At 39.7% G+C, this 16275-nt stretch overlaps 1 pseudogene; it reads right to left on the reverse strand.

Moving 5' to 3' along the window:
* Nucleotides 1-729: 729 nt before the first annotated feature.
* On the reverse strand, nucleotides 730-3056 carry LOC123441897 (annotated as a pseudogene).
* Nucleotides 3057-16275: the final 13219 nt, after the last annotated feature.

The raw sequence follows: 16275 nt of genomic DNA on the forward strand, positions 1-16275 counted from the left end.
ATGATTAATCTAAAGTAAGATATACCGGTCTGTAGGCAAAAAATGTAGTTGAATGACCCATACTTGAATAACTCAAAAAAGAAGGCAGCATCAAATACTACAGTAATTATTATTGGACATGATATAGTAAGGTACTCTCACTGGTTATTGACTGTTGTCAGTTTTCACTAAGCATAAGTGCATACTATGGAAATAATATAAGAGAAATATAAGTACACCATAATATGGAAACAATATAAGAGAAATATAAGATTCTTTATCGCCACCCTACATGGAAATGAAAAACACAGGATTTTATACTTCAACGAATATATATGCCAAGGAAGCTGAGAATCTTTTTTTTTCATCTTCAGGCAGAATTTGTACCTCGAAAGAACCACCTTTGGTCTTGTTTCGAGCTTCAAAAATGCGACCGTAGTATCCAATTGTGTACCCATCCCAATCTGGATAACTCATTTTTGTCTTCCCATAATCCTTCCCACGAAGCGCTGGCACTATAATTGCAATATCAAAGAGTAAGGCATGATTTGCAGAATACCATTGATGTGAACCAGGATTACAAAAAATATACCATCGACGTGGGCCGATACCGAGTGTGGGCAACCCTGCTATTGGCTTGCAGGAATTGCACATGTGCACATGCCGTCTCACACTCTGTCCCCAACCACTCCCACAAGGGGAAATCTCACGCATTGCGTACAAGCGGAGAGCTAGTTAAGTCTTAACAGTTTACCTTGTTTTGATGAGCAGGTCGAGTTCATTCATATGCACGGCGTGAGCAAACACACCAACCTGAAGTATATGGAACAAAATTAGTCTCGAGTGTGAGGTAGCAACTACATTCATACTGGCGGCATGAGCAAATATATCTTTACCATGGAAATTAATGTAAGCAACACGACATTCTTGTTTACGGTGTAGTTGCGATGATGCATAGGAGATGCAAAAATGATACTCCCTCCGACCCAAAATTCTTGTCTTTGGTTTGTTTAGAAATGAATGTATCTAAATACTAAAACATGACTAGATACATTGATAACTAGACAAATCTAAGACAATAATTTTGGGACGGAGGGAGTACATAAGAGCACATAGGGTTGCTCGCATACCTCTCGGCATACATGGCACTTGGCCTCTAGAGGCGCGCTCCTGACACCCTGGAAGATGTACACGGATGCAGCGCCACACGAACAGCCTTTGCAGGAGAGGTGACCGCAGCTTAGCGCGTATGGATTGAATATTGTGTCCTACGCGAGCGACAAAAAACCATAGGTTAGAAAAATCCTAACAAGAACATGTCCTATGGCCTAGCGAAGTACTACCTCCGTAAACTAATATAAGAGTGTTTAGATAACTAAAATAGTGATCTAAACACTCTTATGCTAGTTTATGGAGGGAGTAGAATATTATCATCCTGCAAACACAATGTACAGGAGTTTCCAAATTTGGGATGAGTATCAGTATACGTTGTACAAAGGTTGTGCATGTGGTGCTACCACTTTTTTTACTTCAAGTCGTTAATAAAGACATGATGTTCCAGTTGCCATTTTCGTACTTAGGACCAAGATCAATAAAGTATAAGGAGATGAAGAAATATAGGAAAAAACAAAATCTCACCAAGCAAATTGGACAAGTTAGGCTGTAGTCATATTTCATAGTTTCAGAAATGGCCATTGTCATTACTGGCTGTGTTGCTATCAAGTCACAGGAAAAGTTCTTGAAGAATTCGTTCTTGAGAAGCCTGCGGGTTCATCAATATCTGAACTATCACAGTTCAGATGGAAAGCACCCAGCTCAATCAGCCAAGGTGACTGCAGCAGTTCAGTATGCTCAGTTTGCATCTTGCTCCTGAAATCTCTACCGCTAACAGAACCATGCACCTGCCAAATCAATAGCATATTAGCAGGAAGATCGTGAAGATATTTGTATAATAACAGTTGAGAGATGAACAAATTACTTTGTCATATTTTTTGAGAATTTTGCGAATGGCAATAGCATTCATAGTCACATAATTGATGAGCAGTCTGCCTTCTTGAACCATGATTTGTTGATCATCTATGAAGCATTGACGTACGCGTCATATATACCGTTGCAATCCTGAAGGAACATGAAGATTTAGAAGATGATGTACTCTAGTGCTGAAATAGCCAGCTATATCCGAAGCCTCCTTGGTGAGTTCTGTAAAGAACATCTGATCACACACTGGACAAGAAGATAACACAAGTCAGGATACCAGTGGCACAAACAGTAGACTCGGTAGAAAAAATACGAAAATAGTGAGCGTAATATCAACCAAATCAAAGAAAACAAAGATAATTGTTCTGGCTGTAAAAGTAAATAACTGGTACTAAAACCTATAACACTTGACACCTATCAAGTGGGCCTGATAAACATGGAACCAAATATCCTACAAAGTGAAATTAGATTCCCCCTTTCACAGAAAGAAAGAATGGAAGAAAACCAGAGCAACAGATTACACAGATGAAAATTAGACCATCTTAATCTTTGATGAAGGGGAAGATTGACAGTTGGTATCCTTTTGGGTGCTTCTAACTTGCAGAGTATACCAGATAGTGAGCTTAAACATCTTTTGGTGTATACAAAATACTTCTATTATAATCAGAAAGTATGACTGCCCTAAAATTTTCTGAGTTCTACATCAAATTTACATCCTGGTCAAGACCTCATACAAAAGGGAAAGATGGGAGGGGATTTATTATAATCAGAAAGTATGTCGTTCCCTGTTAAGACTTATACAAACTAAGTCATCGAATCTGATTTTATTGACCTCTACAAACCAGCATAAATACGCATCCTTAGCACTTTTCTCAGATGATGCAAACATCAACGAACTTGGACAAAACAACATACAGGATCTGGTCAGTGAGCCTCCAAACCTGAAACCCAGAGCCCTCGGTGGTGCTCCTCATGCCGAACTCATCGAGGTTAGTTTTCCCCACCACGATGGCGCCCGCCTCACGCAGCCGCCGCACGGCCGTGGCATCGTACGCGGGCTGGAACCCGTCCAGTATCCGCGACCCGCCGATGGAGGGCATGCTGGCGGTGCAGAGGTTGTCCTTGACGCCCACGAGCACCCCGGCGAGCGGCCCCACCGCATCCTGCCCGCCGGAGGCGATCCTCGGGTGCAGAGGTGGCGGCCGCGAGGAGATGGGGAGGAGGGAGGACTGGATCGGGAGGGGGCTGGGACGGGAAGGAGGTTGCGGCGACGAGGAGATGGGGAGGAGGGAGGACTGGATCGGGAGGGGGCTGGGACGGGGAGGAGGTGGCGGCGGCGAGGAGATGGGTAGGAGGGGGGACTGGATCGGGAGGGGGCTGGGACGGTGAGGAGGTGGCGGCGGCGAGGAGATGGGGAGGAGGGAGGCGTCTATGCTAGGGTTGGGGCTGTGGGTGGGGTTTTTTTCTGTAAATACATGGATGGATGGATGTGAGATGGTGAGATTGATGGATGGATGGATGGGTGCCATGTCATTGATCCGTGGGAAGAGTTCTGATTGGTTAGAATATGTTACGACATTTTTGTAATCGTCGTAAAAGTTATGACGATCTCATCCTATGCGGTTACGATGATTTTGACTCACATCATCGTAATTTATATGTAGATTTGATCCCCACAAACGGTTTATGATGATTTTGGATGAAATTGTCATAGATTTATAACGAATTCATCAACGACATCTGAAAAAACGTCATGTATGAGCATATTTCTTGTAGTGGTAGTCAGAACCGAGTCGATATAAGGTCTGAGTTGGACAGACCCGACTATGAGACGCAATGATAGGTCATCTATGAGTCTCTAGTACAACATATGTTCTATGTCCTAAGACCTGAGCTGGCGCATGTACTTGGGATGGTGACATACTTGCTTTGGGCCGACCAAATGCTACCCGTGACTGGATAGTACAAAGGTAGGTTTCAGGCTTGTCGAGACCCATGCTATGAGATATGGTTGAGCAAGATAGGATTTGCCCCTCCGATTAGGAGAGATATACTCTCGGCCCCTCGAGTAATCTCACATGGATAAGCATGGCCATGCGATGAGGATTACGAGATAATCCAAAGTGTTGGTCAGATTCACCGGAACAAGAAAGAGGTCGCGATGCAACAAGGATGACCATGTCGCCTTGTGCACGACAACATATATCGTGTGGCAAAGGGAATAGAAGTATGAAGTACAGGTTCACCTAACTAGCTTCATCAGACACTTGGAGTCGACACGCTTTTCTAGAGGCCGCTGCTGATTGGCCGAGTCGGATATGATGTGACTCGTGAGCAAGTGAACGAGAATCTATGGGGTAGCGCGCTTAAGAGAAATAACACATGGGCTTTAGGATCCGTGCGAGCCCCAAGATTTGAGCTCGCGCCGGATGCCTATAAATAGTGGAGGTGCAACACACTTATTCAGTTGATCACTTCGGTGTCGTCATTAGGGCTTTGCATGTGTTGCAACTAGCCACCTCCACTCGCCGCCGTCAACCGTGTGATCTGGACCTAGTAGTCCGTCATATGGTGTTCCTCCTGCACACACGGATACCGTTAGAGGTGGTGCACTTGCGCCGCTCTGGCGAACCTGTACGTGGGATCCAATGACCGGCCGCTCGAGGGAGAGGATCCAGCGACTAGCTGTTCGAGGGAGATCGGACGAGGAGGAGACGGACCACGCGCATGTGTTTCCCCAACTCTACTTCCATTGCACGGCACTCCACGTCTAGTGGTAACAATGTGTGATCCATCTCCATAGCATTTTCTTGGATGGTCTACACGTAGGAAAAATTTACTTTGCATGTGATGCACCTATGGTAGAACCCAACACCCTTGATAGTACGAAAATCGATCCTATAACCCGGTCTCCCAACTACTACCATGAGACTGGTAAAATAGAAAACCTATCAAGGTCAAACCTATACCTTGCACATAGTCCACTTGAGCTAGATGATGATGATCTTGACTTCCTCAAGATGGACCACCTTTCTTGATTGTGTTGGCTCGATGAAGAGTAGTTGATTGATCCCCCATACTCCTCTATGGGTGAGCCACTCTTTGACACATCTTCACAAGTCCATTGTCACCACAATGGACGACAAGCTTCAAGCATGATCTTTTCGTGATGCTCCACTTAAACTTGCAGAACGCAATCTTGATGACGATCACCACTTGATGTCATCCCACATGGGTTGTATGAGATCTTCCTCTTGACGCAAGCCCATGGAAACATACCTAACCTCACACAGAACTCTCACGTAGACCTTGGGTTAGTACACAAAGCGTAATGGACAATGCTTACCGTACCATGGGATCACTTGATCCCTCTAGGTACATCTTGTATGCTTCGTGTGTTGATCAACTTTATTCACTCTTTGACTTAGTCTTGATCAACCTTGTATCTTATCTTCTCTCTTCATAAAGATGATGTCTTAAAGGTAAACATGAATGTTCACACAATCTTCTTCTTCAAGACATGCTTGCAACAAGCTCAACTCTCACATGATCAATCTTTGGATAAAACCTTGAATACCACCTTGGTCACCATATAAACTCCTTGAAACCAACAGATGGACTTCAAGAAGTGCCTATGGACAAATCTTTTAAATATAACTCAAGGCAACCATTAGTCCTTAGGGATTGCCATCATTTACCAAAACCACAAATGGAGAATTATGCTCTAACAGTAACGGCTACGCGAGTCCATGGAGGGCTCCACCCACGAAGGGTCCACGAAGAAGCAACCTTGTATATTCCACCATGACTTACATCCACGAAGGACTAGCCTCACTCAGGGTAGATCTTCACGAAATAGATGATCTCCTTGCCCTTACAAACTTCTTGGTTTAAGTCCAAACGATTTGGAGGCTCCCAAGCGACACCTAACCAAACTACAAGACACCACTCTCCAAAAGGTAATAGATGTGGTATGGATGATGAACTCCTTACTCCTATGCTTCAAAAGATACTCGCCTCAACACTCAGTCATTCTCTCACAAAATTTGGCTTGGAAGAAGAGATTAATTGGGTGGAAAGCAACTTGGGGAGGCTAGAAAACAAGATTCATATGGTTGGAGTGAAGATCTTGATCTCAACACATGAGTAGGTGGTTCTCTCTCAAAAAATAAGAGGTAGAAGTGTGTGCTTGTTCAGAGTGCTCTCTCTACGAATAAGAGGGAGATGGAGGGGTATATATAGTCATCTCCAAAAATATGACCGTTACAACATTATTGCCCACCTCGCTGGAGCCGAAGTAAAAACTCGATTGCACCGACTAGTTCAAAATGCTCTAACTTTAGGCTTTTCGGTGAGGCCGATATACAAAAACTCGGTGAGTCTAATTCGAATGGCCTAAGCATCTCCAGTGACTCGATGCCTTCGAGGCATAAAACTCGGAAACTCTGAAGCTCAATATCTCATACCCGGAGAGTGGTTACTACTTTCCGGCTCGACCAAAGCAAAACTCCATTACACTGAATTGCTAGGGTTTGGCTTTGGAATCTGTCTAAGGAAAACTCCATAGGGCTGAATGCGGAAATTTGGTGGCACCAAATTTGACATTAGTATTTGGATAGAATATATTGTGGGAGAAATGTTGAAGGTTTTTGGTGGCTAATCTCTAAGGACTTGAGCAACCGGATCATCATAGATACCTCCTCCCCTTTTAATAGTATTGGTTTTCCTATGAAATCAAAATGTGGTCTCTCACATAAATAAAAATGTGGAGTCTTGAAACTTTTTCCAATTGATATTCCAAGCATTTAGGGATTCTCCTCACAATCCTAGCCAATCCATTCATTGAACTTTTCCTGAAATATAATCGATAGAATCATTAGACCAATGAAATATATATTGTTATTAATTACCAAAACCACCCACGGAGAAGTTGTGCTTTCAACGGACTGGCAACAACATTGCTTGTTCCCTTCTTGAAGGTGTTGTCGCGACCCTCCCTCCCCATCGTGCTACTCTAGGGAAAACTTTGATCTCCGGGTCGAGCGATGGCGGCGCTCTGATGTCATAACCTTCGTGAAGGGACCGCCTTGGGGTTCATAGTTCGTCGTATGCGACTTCATCTCTTTGTGGTGGTGTGCTCATGGTTGAGGACCCAAGTTGCTCTTGTAGTTCTAGGGGTGGTGATGTTGTGCTCAACGCCTACGTTTCCTTCCTTGGGTGTGTGCTTGTGTTCTGGTGACGTCCGTTTGCATCAGGTTATGAATGATCGTTGCTCTATATATAAAGCGGGACGAAAGTATTTTTGGTAAATGATATCAATGCTTGAAGGTTTTGGTTCCTTCAAGGAGACAACAATAGGAAATAATGTCATATGTTGGGCAACAGCACATACAAAAACCTTTGCTCTCAACCAGGTTCAGGGTCGAACTAAGATATGAAGGGGACACCTTGCTCAGAAACTTATTACTAATATTACAAAGATTTATTTGGACCTTCAATTGATAGCTTATTTTTATTAGATCAGTCTAATAATGATAACAATCTTCAATTCTAGGAGGCAGAAAATGAGCTTTCAGCTACTCCGTTCTCTCATGAGGAAATTCACACTGAGTGTTCCACGAAACAAGGCTCTATGGTAGGATGGTTTTCCGGGAGTTTTTTATCAAATTTTCTAGCATGTGATTAAGATTTACTTGGTACAACTGTTTAACTAGCTATACATCCGCAAAAAACTCTTCTACCCAAGACTAAGGATGCAAGTCATATTTAGCAATATCAAATGATTTACCGCCTAAGTGTCAAATCTTTACTATAGCTGCAACTAATAAGTTAAACAAGGTGTGTGACCATGTGGTATGGTCCACACAAATTGTGTTCATGCAAGGGATAACATACTCAATAAAGTTGTTCTGCATGAACGAGCTTCACCTGAAAATCTTGAGAAAGTCATATTAAAAATTGATTATGAAAAAACATCTGATAAAGTGAAGTGGCCCTTTCTTCTGCAAACTCTCAGCATGAAAGGGTTATGACCAAAATGGTTAGTTTCGTTTTTAAAGGTAGTGTGACCATCAAAATCAACGATGATGTTGGTAGCTCTTTCCGTATACTCGAAATGGTCTTCACCAAGGGCACCCTCTAGCCCTTGTTTTTATCAACACTAATGACCAGATCCACAAAGGGGCAAAATATAAATGCAAGGGAAAACTTAAGCGGGCTATCTAAAGGATAATTCTCCGCAAATGAGTATGTTCCTATTGGGGATGTACTTGATTTGTATTCACTAACAATAGGTAACGAAGATCATTCATAAAGAGTGTGATTGGCGAGCACATGCAGCATGCGTACCAGTCATTTAGCGCGCACATGCAGCGTACATACATGAAGAGAGTAAAGAGGCCCAAATATTTGACAAGTTATACTAAGAGAAATACTATTTGAAGACTCACTATAGTGCTTGCTAGACCGATCGGGTAACAAACGAAAATCGGTTGCTACAAAGTTTTAAAGATAGCCATGTTAGTTAATGACAAGGCCACACAAAATTATTCTACCAATTTTCAAAATGTTCTAATTCAAATTCATTTGAATTTTATTCAAACAGATTTTAACTAGAGGTATAAGATAGGAGTTTTCAAAATTTGTGAGAAATTGTGTGGGTGCTAGGGATGAGATAAGAAGACAACGCACACGTTGTGGAGTAATTGGACAAGTTTTAATTTCAAAATATTCAAATCATATGCACATGGGATTTGATTTCAGCCACTATTTAAAATAGTTGTTGAACATGATGAAACTAAATATTGAATATTTTGAAAATTACACAGTTATTTAATAGATTAATAACATGTAAAACTAATTATTACATAAAAGCAACAATAACAAATATGGTTTGTTACATTTGGGATGTTACACTTTCTGAAATCCATTGAACCACCCATCCAAACTGATGGGAGGCCATGTACAATGAACCGAATATGGCCGGGGATGATATCTAGAAGTGAAAATCGCAGAATAAAAAAAGTACCATAACACCAAAGAAAGATTCCAACACCATAAATGATCAAATCAAAAAAGCAACATGACACAATTGGACAAATTCAACATATCCGAGTAGTCGGATTTGAGAGAACACATCTCTCTGGCTCCATGACGTCGCACAAAAAGACAAATTAATTTATTATAAAAAAACAAAACACTAGATGCCGACGAGGACCACAAATTTATTCAATATCCGAGGTCCCAAATCTCTTGGAGGCTTGGCGCCAAGATCGCAAGGGGGCCGAATCTTCCTCTTCCCACGACTGCTAGGGTTCACACTCCTTTCCTTTTTCCAAGTAAAGATTTAACACTAGCATATTTTAAGAAAGTAATGGAGAAGAACCCACTCCCTTATATATGCTACGTTTTTACTTCACGCAATGATATTGACGACTTTCACAGTTAAAATACTTGGTTTTCAGCCTGTCAAATGAGCCAATATGAATGTGATGCATCCCTCTTCTTTCATGCTTCTCAATAATTACCCTCTCCTTATGCGACAGTAGACACGCACGACTATGGCTCACTTGACGCAAGACAAAGGGTAGCCTCGCATGAAAGCTGCAAGAATGGCCCAGCCCAGCAAGGAATAGAGGCCTTCAACACTTTTTCTCTTCCATTTTTTTACATTTTTGCTTTTGTTTTTCACTTTTTTTCTATGTCAAGATATTCATATTTTCTTCTAAGCAACATCTATTTCCCTCTAGGACAGGCAATATCTAAACATATCTATTACTGATAACACATTACATACTGAATTAAAAAACATTGATCACGCAGTTAAAAAACATTAATACAAGTATAAAAAATGTTTCACGTGTATACATTTTTTACAGTATATATTGAAAAAAGTAGACATCGACATATATATGAAACAAAAGATAATCTTGTATTTCAAAAATGTTAAACCTGAATACAATAAATGTTCCTGGTTTATACCAAAAATATATAATGTGTAAGGAACAAGTAGACATTAAAAAAATATAAGTTTTGAAAAATGTTAACCCTGCATTTGGAAAATGCTAAACTTGTATAAACAATGTTCCTTATGCACAAAAAAACTGTACAATATTTATGAGAAAAATAGAAATCGTATATAAATTTTAAAAAAGGTTAATCATGCATTCAAAAATATTAACATGTATAAAAATGCACCAATGTGTATAAAAAATATACATCAAAAACATACGTTCAAAAAAAAATCCTGATTTAGAAACATATTGACCATGTATTTTAAAAACATGTCCAAAACATTGTGTATAAAAAAAGTGTTCATCTTGTAGTTGAGAAATATACAATGTGTATCAAAGGAATCTTTCACGTATACACCAAAAATATATATTGTGCATTGAAAAAATTATATACTATGTGTTAAAGAAAAAGGAAAATGATGAAAACAGACAAAGAAACGTAAATAAAATGGAAATAGAGAGGGACAAAATACAACGGGAAAAAGAGAAGAAAATCAACGTAAAAAATATAAACCAGAGAAAAATCAGGGGAGAATAGGAAACAAAGAAAAGAGGAAACTAGAGGTAAACAGGAAAAGAAAGAAAACACCAGTAAAAACCAAGAATGGTACAAAGAAACCAAAGGAAAATAATAAAAATAACAAGAAACAAAGAAACGCTAGTGATGTTCGAACCAGCAACCTCTAAGGCCTTATTCGGTTAATCCCACCGAGGAAGGGATTGGAGAGGAATGGAGGGGATTGAGGTGGAATTTGACTTGTAGGGGATTTAATTCCTCCCAATCCCTTCCAAACCCCTCCTGTTTTAAAGAAACCGAACAAGGCCTAAGAGATATTCTAGTGTTGCAACCACTCCACCACCGCAACGGTATGTGATAGAAATGAACTTTTCACTTCCTTTATTCTTTATTTTTCCTTTTTATTTTTCCATAGTCTTTTTCCTTTTTTCCTTTTCAATATTCCGTAGAAACGGTTCGTTGAGGTTCTTTTTGAAATATGTAAATTTACTTTCAAAACGATTATTTTAGAAAATTGGATGGAATTATTTTTTAATTGGTAAAATTTTTCCAAATCGATGAATTCTTTGTGAAATTGGTGGACATTTCTGAATATCCGTGAACATAATTAAAATTTGTGAACGTTTTTCTAAATCGATGAACCTTTTTTGAAAATCTGTGAATATATTTTAAAATTTGCGAAGTTTTTTCAAAGTCGATGAACCATTTTTATAAATTGATGAACGTTTTTTTGAAATCGTTGATCTTCTTTTGAAAACAGGTGAACATATTTTAAAATTTGTGAACTTTTTTCAAAATAAATAATTATTTAAAAAATAATTATGATCTTTTATTCTGCAATCGTTGAACTTCTTTTGATAATTGGTGAACATATTCTAAAATTCGTGAACTTTTTTCAAAATCAATGAACTAATATTGAAAATTTATAAACTTTTTTTGAAATCAGTGAACTTTTTTTGAAAATCTGTGAACGTATTTTAAAATTCATGAACTTTTTCAAAATTAGTGAACTCTTTTTTACAAATTTATGAATTGTTTTACCAAATTCGACGATTTTTTCGAATATTGCAAATTTTTGAAAATCCAAGAACATATTCTAAAAATCTGTGAATTGTTTTGCGTATTCATTGAACTTTTTTCAAATGTAATTCAGTGCTTTTTATTTCAATAAAATTTTAATGTACGTTTTGTAATTCACGTTTTACAAAATCAATGAAAAAATTTCAAGACCTGCAGCGGGGCGTCAGGAGATGTTTTATGGGCCGGCCCAGGGAAGGCGCCTGAAGCACGAACCGACGCCTGCAGCGCCGTATAGGAGCTCCCATAGTTTCTCTCGCGTGAAGGATCTTTCCCTCGCGTGGCTACTGGGCAGACCCCGTTTCGCTGGGTTTTTTTCTGGACTGGCTCGCTCGGGAGAAGACACTCCCTCACTCCCTCGCTGGTTTTATAGGTTTTATTCTTATTTATTTCGTGTACTATAATGATTCGACTGGTACGGTTTTCATTAGTTTTTTTATCTTTTCTATTGTGTTCTGTTTATGTTTTTCTTTGTTTTTTATATTTTCTGTGTGTTTCTTACTGTTTTCTTTGGTTTTATTGTTGTTTTCTATTTCTTCCCTTTTATGCGTTTTTCCTTAAATGTTTGTTTTGTTTCCATTATTTTTATCTGCGATTTGCTAATGAATAAAACGTTCTTTCCGACTTTTTTTCTTTCTTTTGTCTTTGTGTTTTATTTACCGCTCTCTTCTAGATCTTCGGCGTTCTGATTTTTTTTTTTGTTTTAGTTATTTATTTCGGTTTGGTTTCTATGGTTTTTCTCTTCTCTTACTTTTTTGTGTTTCTTCTTAAAGTTGTCTTCGATATTTTTCTTTATATATTTTGCTGTGTTTTTCTTTACATATATGTTTCGTAACTAGGAAAACCCTGGTGCATTTGGACTTCCGACTTCATTGTAGCCTTTTTATTTTGATGGTAACTCCATTGTAGCCTAAGTAGGTAGACGCACCAGTAGGTCCTAAAAAAATTGTAAACAAGCGAAATGTTTTTTTATACACATGTAACATTTTTTAAAAATATATTTATTAATATATTATTTTTCCATACACGTTGTAAAATTTTCATATGCTTCGAGAACACTTTTTATATGCGTTTAATATATTTCAAATACATGATTAACATTTCTTTCAAATATATGTTTTGATGTCTATACATATTATACATTTCTTGTATAGACATGAATCCTTTATTTATACATGTTTAACATATCAAATGCACATTAACATTCTTTTCAAATGTATGTTTTGATATCCACCTTTTTCAAACACACTTTACACTTTTGTATGCATCAAAAATAATTTTGGAAGAAGGCCCATATCACAATCCCAAGTTTGTTCCTCAAGAGGAGAAGTATGATCCTACTCCTTCCAAGGGAACAAGCTCTCAAGATGGCCTTCTATCACAAGACCACAAGGGCAAGGGAAAGATTTAAGAGGAGATTGACTCATTTGAGGAAGAACCTCATGCCAAGGTCGAGTGGGTTTCCAAGGACAGTTCTAGCACTACCTCATCTAGTGCTACCACAACACCAAGGATTCCATCAAGGTGATGTGGGTCCCCAAGAGGAAGAACTGGAAAGTTCTTTGAGGGGTGAGTCCGCCAATGAAATTCACTCTTATTCACTTTGGCAAGAATTATATGCAATCAACCTCAACCATATGCATTAGTTCAAGGAGTCACATATTTCCTCAAAGGTGAGCAAATGACAATGTAATTAATGCATCTTTGGACATAACCTCCCATGTATTTCATTCTATGTCCATAGATATTCTTGCATTTGTTCCTTTTGCTTTGGGACTAACCCATGTAGGTGAGAATAATAAGAAACAACAAGGATTTCTCCCAACTCAAGATGAACTTCATCAACAATGAGCGTACACCACTACTTCACCTACTTGAAGTCTTCTACGACAAAATCCAAGGTTAGTTTATCCCTCTTAGGGGGGATGTCATATCAAGGGGGGCCTTCACTCTAAATATTGAGTGTAAGCATCTCCTAAAGATATGAGCACATTAATGCTTTATGTAAAAGTGGTAACCCCACTTGTGCTTAAACGATGAGTATTACCTATGATCAAGTATTCTTACTTGGCTCCTATGTCAATGTATTCACATATAGATGAATTCGTCATCGCCAAAGTGCTTGACAGATGCTAGAATGTTTGTGCATGTTCACTATGTTTATTTGACATCTTATTGTGTGAGCATGTTGGTATGCATGATTTGCACGTTCGAGAATGTCCAATTGTTGTTATTTGGCTTTCAATTTTATTTGGCCAATTGGATATACAAGAATGCCTAAGTACCCTTCTCTAGCTATATATGTTTTCTTGTCTCAAATTCTATTCATGCTACATCATAAAATTTGAGCAAGCACTTTAGGGACACTCTGTGTGAGGAGCACTCGGAGATCCGTCTCGACAAGGGCTGAATTCCAAAACATCCCAGAGTGCATCTCGGTGTGGCCAATCTCAAAATCTCGGTCCAATTGAAGCATAGGGTTGATCAGTTTTATTAATCTCGCTGTAACCGAGTTTGCCTTTTTGGCCTCACTGAGTTTCCCTGCCAGTTGACAGTCATGGAATTCGGTGGCACCGAAAATCACAACCTGGTGTCATCGATGGTAAGGGGATATAAATACGAGCAAACCCGACTACTGAAAAATTTCTTTCAAATGTCGCATCGCCGCACCCCTTGATGTCGTGCCCTAGTCCCCTAGACATCAATATTGATCCTCCCGTGCGCCCTCGCCATTGAAGTCCTAGCCGCCGACGAAATATTCACCGCCGTCGCCGCCATAGAGGATCCACACCAAGTTAGGGTATGGATTCGATCACTTTTTGCGCTCCCCATCTAAATCCTTCGCAAATTAAGTACTACCTATTTCTATCCATGATTTCAAATATTCTATCCAGCAGAAAAATCCTTTAGAATAGCGAGCAATTAAGATTTTAGCTTTGACTTCCGCTAGATTGAATCTCGGTGTCGCCGAGTTGAAAAAGTCAGTAGTACCGATTTTTGGTTTTAGGGTTGCTGAGACAGGTCTCGGTAGAACTGCGTTCTCCTTTTCGGTGAAACCAAAAAAAGGTGCCAAGTTTCTGTTAAAGAGGTCATGTGTCTCGGTGGCTCCGAAATTTTGAGCTCGGTGGAACCGAAATCCAATTTTGTGGAAAGTTAAAACTAAATTTTTAGAGTTCAAGTTTGACAAAACTTCTGCAATTTTGTGATGCTTATCTTTTCAAGCTCTTCCATATCTTTTCACATGGTTTGCTTGTTTGCTTGTCTGCTAGTTTGCTTGTGGGTTTAGTTTGCAATATGTAAGGTTCTGATGTTAGTCGAACAACTTCAGTGAGCCCAATACTGAATCTGATTCAGGTACTAGTCGTGAGAGGACCCCTTCTAATCCAGGCACTCCCACCTCCCATGCATGCCCAAGGCAGCTAACGGGTCCAGGAAGAAGCTCAATTCTGATGAACAAGATTATGATTTTGTTCCTGTAGAGTCTGCTCCACAGAAGCAGAAGGATAAGTCTATTGTAAGGAAGGTAGTAAGGAACGAGTATGCTAAACTATCTCGAACTAAGAAGCCAGGTGTGAAGGGAACCAGGAAGACGATTGTCCATGTCATTGGTAGACAAACCTCCATGTATGAAGATCTAGTAGAAGATGCTCAGGAATAGGAGGAAGAAATAACAGATGAGGTCCCTCCTCCAAAGAAAAAGAAGCTTATGGTTGATGATATGAAGCCTTCTGCTCCAAAGAAGTCTTTAGTTCCTAAGAAGCATGTAGCTCCCAAGAGGACTACAAAGGACATACCTGGAGCTGACAAAGAGAAAGGCACTCCTTCCAGAGCCTTTGCTGCAGAGGAAGAAGAAGAGGATGCACCCATTCTCATGAGGCTAAGGCCTCATCTGCCACTACACAATGAGGCTCATCCAATTGCCGAGGACATGAACAAGAGGAGAGATGCAGGGCTGAGGAAGCGGAGATCTGTAGATCCATATGCTGTGAGGAGAAGAACTGTTGTTGATCCCCTCTTTCACACAAGGGAACAATAGGATTTCTATGAGACAGTTCTTTCGGAAAAGAGTCCAGCAGTCAGCGACATGAGATATGTCGACTGGGAATACATCAAAGCCAATGAAGATTTCTTTCCCCATGTGAGAGAAAACTTCAATCTTGTTGACATTGAAGAGTTTGTTGGCAGAGAGATGACTGCATGGAATGATGAGATGATTATGCAATTATACTAAACAATTCATTTCTATGCAGATGGCACAGTTGTATCGATGACTCGTGGTCATAGATATGAAGCCACAATTTAAGAATGGGTTACTATCATTGGTGCTCCGAAAGCACGTGAAGAAGACTTGGATGTGTATTCAGAACCTAAGATGAATCACAACTCCATGGCTAACATGTACAAGCCAGTGCCCAGTGACCATCTGCCGTCTCACAAGCTTGGCTCTGTTTATTTCTTGCAAGCAGGGATAACCACTACAAACACTATCTTTAGACATACCCTCATGCCTAAATCAGGTGATGACAAAATGATTAGAGGCTATTCCATCAATATGTTGCGTCATCTAGACACCGACACTCGCTTCAAGGTGATGGATTTGATTGCTGAGACTGTCAGGAGGACTCCTGCAGATCAGAAGAGATCATGTGGATATGCACCATACATTCAGATGCTCATCAATGCCAAGATTGGAAAGCATGCATATCACCTTGA

Source organism: Hordeum vulgare, chromosome 3H (genome assembly GCF_904849725.1).
Source record: "Hordeum vulgare subsp. vulgare chromosome 3H, MorexV3_pseudomolecules_assembly, whole genome shotgun sequence".
NCBI classification, from domain to species: Eukaryota; Viridiplantae; Streptophyta; class Magnoliopsida; order Poales; family Poaceae; genus Hordeum; species Hordeum vulgare.